The sequence below is a fragment of the Furipterus horrens genome, unplaced genomic scaffold (genome assembly GCF_987537825.1).
Source record: "Furipterus horrens unplaced genomic scaffold, mFurHor1.1.pri manual_scaffold_6, whole genome shotgun sequence".
Lineage (NCBI taxonomy): Eukaryota > Metazoa > Chordata > Mammalia > Chiroptera > Furipteridae > Furipterus > Furipterus horrens.
Window position 1 is genome coordinate 17242441 of NW_028327176.1, and position 9763 is coordinate 17252203.

The 9763-nt window shown below is 46.1% G+C and overlaps 1 long non-coding RNA gene across 1 annotated transcript; it reads right to left on the reverse strand.

The window, feature by feature from the left end:
* Positions 1-1171: 1171 nt before the first annotated feature.
* On the reverse strand, positions 1172-2089 carry LOC150005776 (uncharacterized). The gene is made up of 2 exons (XR_016511700.1): positions 1966-2089; positions 1172-1350 (listed from the first exon to the last, which is right to left on the reverse strand). It is a non-coding gene; the product is annotated as an uncharacterized LOC150005776 (long non-coding RNA).
* Positions 2090-9763: the final 7674 nt, after the last annotated feature.

The following is a 9763-nucleotide window of genomic DNA, read 5'->3' on the forward strand; positions in this document are numbered from 1 at the left end:
CTGCTTGATTCTGTGCCCCTCCTGGCACTTACTGTCTACCAGGGAGGAATCCCAGCCTCCTTCAGGGGAAAGAAAGCTCTGCAATTAGACTAAATATAGTCTGGGAGAGGCTGCATCTCATTTGAACTAATTACCCTGTCACCCATCAGAAGAACAAAGAGTGAAGAATTTTCAGGCCCCATCATTTCCATTCCTCTCGCTGGCTTGGACTTCCACATCCTCGGCTTGACCTGCAGCCCGGAGACAAATGCCAACAGGGCAGACATGCTGGCTGGCCGAGGACTGTCTGGGCTACCCAGGAAGCCCCTGGGGATGACGCCACTGCTTTAGTCTCCTGCACAATGACCCTATTTAGAACTGGAGGGAGACTGGCCTGGTGAGAGGTCCCTCAGTCCTGGAAATGCCCAGATGGGAGACAGAGAACAAGGAAAGGTCCTCAGTGGATACTGCAGCCTGACAGTGGCATAATGTATTGATGACCCATTTTGCAAAGCCCTCCTTGTTCTCCCATCTAACAAACACTGAGCACAGGCCACATACAAGGCCTGGGGGGAGTTTATTAAATATTACACTATAAGGAAACTCACTGAATTTCTAAGGAGTTCAAAACCAAAATTAGGGAAATTGAAGAGAAGGAAAGGTGCTTTAGGGATAAGGAAGGCTTTCATTATTGAAGGCTACTATGTCAGGGGCAAGTTTAAACGATGAGATTCTTGTTTATACCGGGGAAGTGCTATGGAACATTTGGCATCAGCCAATAACAAGTTTTTAAAAAGCAAGCAGAATGATGCTTCAGTGAACATAACATTCTGTCAGCAACAAGTATTACAAGTGATTCTGATGAATTGGTTCCTTTCTGTTGAGGATGACTTTATGAGAGGCACATCTGCAGGTGGACTCAGACAAATTGTTACATCAAAGACTCTCTAATAACACACTTAACACCTGCAGCAAGTTCCAAGTAAAACACTGCATTGAAAAAAGTGGTTTGCACTTTCAGATCGGATGTTTGCACATTTTAAAATCAAATCTCATTTCTAAGAAATGGTACGTTGCCTGTTCAGCCAATGAGACATGAAATACGGAGTTCAAAGGATTCACATCGTAGTTTGAATCATCATCCAATTCATGAATGGGAACATGATTCATACATCCTGTGCCTGGTGCCAACTAATGGATATTCAAGCTTTATTGACAACATGTTTACTGATAATTCACTATGACAAGGCGAATGGGAATGGAAAATAGTCTTGAATTTCACGTACACATGCCAGGTTCCCTCCAGAGGGATATGCTGTTTCCACACAGGATTCTGCTTCAGAGCCCAGCTGAGACAGGAGCGCCCAGAAGCTGGAGGAGAAGGAAGTAGGTGAGATTCCAATGCGATGCTTTGGGGAAGCATGATAGAAAATCAAGGTAAGATGAGGGTGGGAACCAGGGCTTGTGAAGCTGAGAAAGTTAAGACTGGCCATTTCCATTGTTTCTGGGCTTATTAGCCCTGCCCCCAACTCCTTTGGTTCTCTCACTTGCTCTCTCTTCCCTTCTGTCTCTCCCCCTCCCTCTCTTTCCTTCTGGCTTCCTTTTATTTTGCTTCACTCTCACTCATCCTCTGGCTTCTCTGAAGTTGTATTGCTCACCTATGTGCTTTGCTGCACGAAGGTGAGAAAACCATCAGATAAAACCAGTCACTGGAGAAGGCTGGGCTGCCCTAAAGACCAAATTGGATTAATTACGCCCAGACAACTCTTTTTTTTTTTTCTTCTTTTCAGACAACTCTTAAAACACTTTAAACAGGAAGAAAAAAACCAAATGACCTGAAAACTCGGGTTCAGTGGCCTTGACATAATTTGGCTCATTTGCATATTTTGGTAGGGTTTTCGAAGGGTAAAAAAAGACAAGGTCTTCCAGGAGCTGCTTGTTTGAAAACTTATTTCTATCAGAGAGGCAGTCAAATACAATACTCACCAGAGGCAGTTACAGTACTGAGTTCTCTGGAAACAGATCCAGGTCCAGTCTCTCTGCCCCTAGAGCCTCTCCAGCTCTCTGTCCTCCAACACATGCCAGTGGCGGCGAGCACAGCACTGAAGGGCCAGGTTTCTAGGACGTACAGGGGTAAAGTGTGATTCTCTCCCTTTGCTGCCAAAAATAACTGCTGTGGACAAGACAGGTTCTCAACTTGGCGTATTGAAATTTGGGGCCAGGTGAGTCCGTGCCGTGGGGCTGTCCTGTTGTTGGAGGATGTTTAGCAGCATTCCTGGCCTCTACCCACTCGATCCCAGTAGCATGCATCTTGGGCCCCAGGTTATGAAAACAAAAAATGTCTTCAGACATCACCATCTGTCCCCTGGGCAGCAAAATCAAACCCTTTTGAGAACCATTTCTTTAGCGAAAAAGATAAAATATTCTGTTTCAAAATATACATATAAGATCCTAAGTGTTTTTAAAGTCTTTAGGGAAAGAGGATATTTTAGAACAAATATGGTGATAACTTAACCTTCATAGCTTCCAAGGCTCTGCTTCAAGCTGGTATTTCTCCTAAACTGTAAGCTTCATAAGGGCAGAAACAACATTTATCTCATATACTGTCATAGTCCTAGTGCTGAATAAACACCTCATTTAGTGAGCATATACTACACAACAAGCACTATAACATATTTGTATTTTAACTGTAATCCTCATGACAACACTAATAGGATAGGCTTTAAAGTAAAACTCTTCAATAAAGCCGATTCAGGTATCTCGGCTTCTTTATTTTCTCCTAGTTCCTGTCCTTCCCCAGCCACGGCCCTGCCATGAGATGAGCTCAAGTTCTTACCTGGCAGAGCCGGGGAGGGCTGCAGCTCCCCTGGGGCAGTGGGGAGGCAGATGTCCTTGTGTTCTCAGAAACCTTCCAGCCAAGTTTCCCTTGATCCAGAAGACACAATGGGTGTCAGGTAACAAGGAGATTCTTGGAATTATTGCTGCTGTCCTGGGAACCTTAGCCAGCCACATAGCCAGGACCCATACTTGTTCCCATCAATATTTAAACCAGAGTCAACAATACCCAGGTGGCAGCAAGATGCAGCTGAGACTGGAAGGATTTGGCTCACCTGGTCAGAACCCTGGAAATCCGAGTCATTTCATGAACTTCCAAAACATGTGCCCCAGCATTTTACTAGACTGACCTCTTTGCCCCATCCATCTCCTTGTGTTGGGGTTTTACTCTGTTATCTCCATGGTACAAATGAGGAAACTGAGGCCCTAAGAGGTTGCATGACTTGTTCACATCACAAAGTTGCTTTGTGGTAACTTGAAATTCAAACCACACACGGCTGGGCTGAGTCCACACTCTGCCAGACAGTACAGACCAGCACCCACCTACTCTTCCGGAGAGAGTGGGTGATCGCCGTTCCTGAGTTCCCCGTGTTACAGTCCCCTGAATGGCTGGGGTGGGGGTTGTATTCTCTATTGTGTGAGCTTGGGAGGGGCAGATGAACAGGACCTGGTGTGGAGCCAACAGTCTCAAAGTTGTGCCAAGCTGGGTACAGCAGGCATGCCAGGATGCCGAGCAGGCAGGACTGGACTGGCCTGGGAAGAACAGGCAGAGGCAAAAAAGGCGGCATCTATCACGGAGTTGAACAAGGTGAGGCAGCACCCAAACCAGGAACTCGCTCACCACTCCTGGGAGAGATAGGACCACGAGTGGATCGCTGCCTTCTAAAGAGGCCCGAGGATGCCTGGTACCAGAGAAGCTTGGCAGCCTGCCATGCTGGGGAGCGTGTGTGTTCACATGCATATACAGATGTTTGCAGGGAGAAAGCTGGCTGGGTGCAGGAGTAAGCTAGGGTTGCTTATAAATATATATGCATATGTACATATATATATATATATATATATATATATTTAGAGCCCTCTCATTCTTGAAAAAGTGTTACACTTTGGGCCATTGAGGGGTCACCAGCCTGGCTGTTGATGTGCGCCAGTGAGTTGTGCTAGACGGTACAGACCAGGAGTCCAGCTGGTGAGAGAAGGTGAACACATAACCGTTCCTAGCAGAGATGGTTGAAGCCAAGATGATTTAATTCAGGGAGGAGCCACAGGGCAGCGTGACTCTGCCCCCCTTCACTGGGAATCCCATTGCCAGGTCTGCTTTGGGAGAGGGAAACTGAACTATAAAGGCTAGAGAACAGTAACACAGTCCAAACGAGCAGGTGGTGCTAGCCCTCACCCCCTCCCCAGACATGATCAAGGGGTTGGGTTCTTCCCAGACACGGAGCAGGCCTACTTGATGCAAGGAGGCCAGGGTGGCCGAGAAGGCAGTGGCGTGGGATGGAGTACCCCTCCCCGTCCACATTGGTAGAGCTACTGTTTAACACGGAGGAGACACATCGGCCTGACAGGACATCACCCCTTGTGCTCATCAACCTTCGTCAAGCAGCTCTCTTCATTATGCAGGGATATGACATATGAACAATTGTACCTATTACCTCCCTTCCCTTCATAATCTGAACTCATTTCACTTATTCACTTATTTATTTTTTAATTTTAAATGTTTAAAATTACAGTTTCATTTATTTTTTAATGCATTCAAAGTTAGTAGTATATAGTTTTAAATTATTCAGATTTTCATTGATATTTGTTCTGAGCTTTGTCCTAGAACCTAGGAATGTAAGACATAAGGTTCCAGTTCCCAGTACCGGGACATTCCTATGGGGGTATGACAGGAGAGAAACATACATGTAAACAAATAAGATAATTCCAGACAGGGATAATCATATCTCTGAAATTACCACAGTGCATTAGAATTTCCGGAATCATTCCATTTATTGCTCTCTATCATATTCTGAGGCTCATTGTAAGTGATACTCTCCCTTGATAGAGTGTGAACCCTAAATGCATGTAAGCCTCTTTTTGGCAGTGACGCATGGCTCTTAAGCTATTACGTTTTCAATGGGCTGGTTTGGGTCATGTCATTTTTGTCCCAGCAAGGTTAAATTACATACATGATCAGTGAGCCAGTGGGATCCTTGATTTGCTGCAGTTGTTAAGGAGGCCAGACTTACCAAGTAAGGGCTTTTGGGAGAAGCAGGATTTTTTGTCATGGTGAAAATTGTCACCTTTATTATGTTGCAGTTCCAAATGGGCTGGGATTGATTCTGATGAGCCGATTAGAGGTGGCTCCACACAGGAAATGTTGTCTGAGCTGGGCTTGGAAGGGTATACAGGAATTTCACTGAGAAGAGGAAACACATTTCAGGCTGAGCAGACAAGGTGAGAAACGGTTGTTTAGCAACTGGCTGTCCTCATTCCCTCTCTCACTTCTTTACCTCAGGGTGCGGGCCCCTCCTGTGGCTCCATGAACAAATCACACAAAGCTTCATGACAAAGAATATGGGTAGGAGTCACACACAAAGGACCATGGAAAGCATTATCACACATTGGCAAGGTGTGATAAGGGACAATTTTCTTCTAAATGTGGAATTACATTTAGCTGCCACCTTGAATTAGCTGCCACCCAGCCTTCTTTCAGTTCTTCTGCATATTCCAAATTTACCATTTAATTCCTATTCCCCAATGACAGGCAAACATTTCTCCCTTTGTACCTATGTGGAAACTACTATACAACTGTTCAGAGATAGATGTTAAGAATTATAAGAAATCTTACAGAAAGAAAAGGAATTTCATAAATGTATGTATCACTTCAACTTTTCTAGCTTTTGTCCAAAAAACTTAGTAAGTTTAAAACTGAAAAACAAAGTTAGAAAACTAACTTATCAAAGTTATGCTCCTCCCCTCCCACAGAGAGGGGCGCCAGGGCCTGGCCTCAGCTGTTGACTGAAGTGAACAGTAACTTCCTTTGGCAGCTCTGAGTTTTCTCAGGCAGGCACTTGAATTGTGGCTGAGGGTCACAGCCTTGAGCTGTTAGAAACTATGTCAGTGCTTGTTCGGGTCTTTCTAGGCCAAGGTTGAGTGAGGGCTTGTTGAGGAAGGGCCCAAAGGAAGGAGCCTGGATAGCGTTTGGGGAAGGAGAGAATTGTCACCATTCAGCTGCGCTGCCTTGTCCCTGTTGACTTTCCAGGTCTTTGTCCTAGTCCTTCAAGAGACCTGGGTCTATTTGTTGCCCTTGGTAGCTGTAAGACACCTCTGTGTCCTCATAATAAAATTCCATTTATTTAAGCTAATTGGCTGGAATTTTGTCCTCAAAAGGAAGCAGCACTAAGACAAATCACTTTACCTGCAGCAACACAGCCCACATTCTTGTCATTTTTGGTGTTCAGTGGCCATTCCTTGATCTAATATATTCTGGCTTGTTTCACAACGACTTGGGTCATTTCCAGAAAGTTACTGACAAAGGTTGTCCTCCGTAGAGGTCAGAAGGTGAGCCGAGTTTAGAGCTGTCACACTGCTGACAGGTCCCCACCCGCTGACATGCCACAGCCCCACATCAACAGAGCTTCACCTCTATTTATTTGGTTTGTGTGATGGCACCTTGGAGATGTTTCAGTTGTATTTTAAAATTGCTAATGCAAGTTTATGAGGATTGACTTAGATAATATAGACCATAGCACAGAGCCTGGCATATAGTAAGCTATTATTTTTAATAATGATTGAGTTAAAAGATGAAATATTGACCTTACATGTTTGTGTTTTTTCTTATGTATTTGTGTTGGGAGTTTTTTCTCTTTGTATCTCTGTGGGAGCCCCTCCTCAGCCTTCATGCTGCCTCAGGCCTCAGGCCCTGGGCCTCTTCTGTCTCTACTCACTTTATTGTATCCGTGATTTCATTTAGCCTCCTGTCTCTAATACTTGTTGTCTGCTGGCAGTGACAGCTCATATTCATATCCCCAGCCTGGACCTCTGTCCCGCACTCTAGACATCTCTAACTGCCTCTTCAGCATCTCCACTTGAATAAGGCATCTCAAAGCTGAGCTCCTGCTCCCCGCTCCCCACCCTGCAAAGCTGCTCTTCCCATTGCCTTTCCCATCTCAGCAATTGACAACACCATCTTCCAGGTGCTCAAGCTAAGAACTTTGGGTCTTCCTCAATTCACCTTTTTCCTCCCCAACCCCATATCCAGACTCCAAATCCTTTAGGCATCATCTAAAAAAGGTATCCATAACCCAGTGACTTCTCTCCACCTCCACAGTCACCACTCTGACCAAGACACCATCGTCCCTCACCTGCAAAACCTTCTAACTGCTTTTCCTACTTGTCCATCCTCAGCATTTCTGCTTTGACCTTGGCCTTCCTCCTGGTCATACAAAGCCTGGTGTAGTCCCAGCTTCAGGGTGAGATATAACACTGTGCACTGGAAGAAGAAACCTCTTAATAAGAGTAAGAAAACCATTTGCAGAAAGCTCTCTGAAAGAGTTCCCTCACTTGCCCATCCCTAAACCAGTCATTGGCAAGAGGAATGGGATTATGGAACTGACTTAGACTAGTAGGGCTTATCTCTGAAATGGAGATAGGGTTATCTTTACTGACAAGAAGACCCCTGCAATACTGAGGCTCTTTTTGTTGAGGAAGAAACAGGGGACAGATGGTGGGTAAACATCCGAACAGAGTCTGCTGTGATGGTGTAGGTCAGAGCCAGTAAGAGTCCAGTTCCTTTTCCGAGCTGCTGACTGTGGGTGGCCCAGGGCCCACCGGGGCTGGCCATACACAAGGGAACAGAGGTCTACTCCAGACCAAGGAAGGGACAGGGATGGGGCAGGTAACGTGGGTGTCTTTCTGTTTATCAGGAGAATACTACCTTTCTTGGGGTTTCCTTCTTTCAGGTTAATGGAAGAAGATATTTACTTATTGCATTAGTATCCTAGGGCTGCTAATTACCACACTGATAGCTTAACAGAAATTTATTCTTTCACAGTTCTAGAGGCAAGAGGACTGAAATGAAGGTTTTACAGGGCCATGCTCTCCCAAGGCTCTACGGGAAATCTCTGCCATGCTTTTCTCTTAATTTCTGGTGTCACCAACACGCCTTGGCATTCCTTGGCTTGTGAGCACATCACTCCAGTCTCAAACTCTTGTCACATGGCCTTCTCCCTGTGTGTCTCTGTTTTGTCTTCTTCTAAGGACATAGCGATACTGAACTAGGGACGTCTCCTACTCCAATATGACCTTATCTGAACTAATTACATCTACAACTATCCTACTTTCAAATAACACATTCTTAGGTCTGGGGTTAGGACTTCAACATATCTTTTTGGGGGACACAGTTTAATCCATTACACTTATATTTACAGTATTAATTTTTCTTTACTTCTTTCTCTCCAATCTGGGTGAGCTTGCTTTCATTTTCTTGTCTAATTTTCTTGCTAGAACGTCCAGGCATTTATAGCAATAAGTTGCCCTCTATGTACTACACTAGCAGCATCCCGTAAGTTTTAGTAGATTATGATACATTTTCTTTAGAAACTATTGTATGTGAAGGCTTGGATTTGTTATGTAGGTATTAGTAACTGAAATTTTTAAGACAAACATATACAAAATAGGTTCCCCGCCTTTAAATGCGTGCAGGTAATTCACTGAATCTTGCGATGACGCTGGAGTGTCCTCTCCAGTGAAGCTACAAAGCCTGGGCAGGGTGATATGGAGGGCCAGCTGTTGCCCATGCAGCAGACCCCCCCTCTCTTCGCAGCTGAAGGATCCAAGGGGAAAGACAGAGTCAATACAGCTTGGCTTCAGGTGCACCGCAGGAGTTGCCGGTGTTGACTACAACGTCAAACCACCTTAGGGACTCCGGCTCCGGATTTTCTGTCGGGGTTTACTCCCTTAGCCTTTCCCCTGAGGAGGTATGCCACAAGGCAGCGGAGGTTTGGAGTCAGAGTTTCCCTTCTCCTTAGCCTTTCCCCTGAAGAGGTATGCCGCAAGGCAGCGGAGGTTTTTTGGAATCAGAGTTTTCCTTCTCTGATGTGCCCTGACTGGAAGATCGAACCAGCGACACTTAGCTCGCAGGCCGACGCTCAATCCACTGAGCCAAACCAGCCAGGGGGACTTAACACGGGAGGAGACAGTTACCGGTTATAAGGTCATCTGATTGGCGAAGGAAACGAGCGCCAGGGGTCTCCTCTGACGGTGGGAGAGGTCATCGCACCTCACTGGACAGCTACCGCCCGCCTCAAGCTGGGCAGCCCCCAGCCAATTAGGTGCCGTCTCGCCATGGCTCACCTGCCCCACTGGGTGCGTGGGGATCAGAGAGGCGTCTCTTGAAAAGTGGGCCACAAAACACTCGCACCAGGCAATTCCAAGCAAACAACAAGAAAGAAGCCTCCAGCTCTTCGCCTCGCTAGCTGGAACATCAGGACCATGTGTCCCGGATTTACTGCAGACCTTCCGTGGATCAATGGTGCCAGGAAAACTGCCGTCATCAACAGGGAACTGGCACGACTAAACATCGACATTGTGGCTCTACAGGAGACCCGGTTGGCCGACAACGGAACTATCAGAGAAACCAACTACACCTTCTACTGGCAAGGGAAGTCTCCGGACCAACCAAGACAGCACGGTGTTGGGTTCGCTGTGAAGAACACGCTTGTTAACTCCATAGAGCCACCCACAGGAGGCACAGAGAGATTACTTACCCTCCGATTGTCAACAACTTTCGGCCCAGTCAGCATTCTTAGCGCGTATGCCCCAACCCTCTGCGCCACCACTGAAGAGAAAGAACAGTTCTACCATGCACTGGACGAAGCGTTATCCAAGATCCCCAGAAGTAACGCTCTTTATCTCCTTGGAGACTTCAATGCAAGAGTAGGAGCCGACCACATGGCCTGGCCCACCT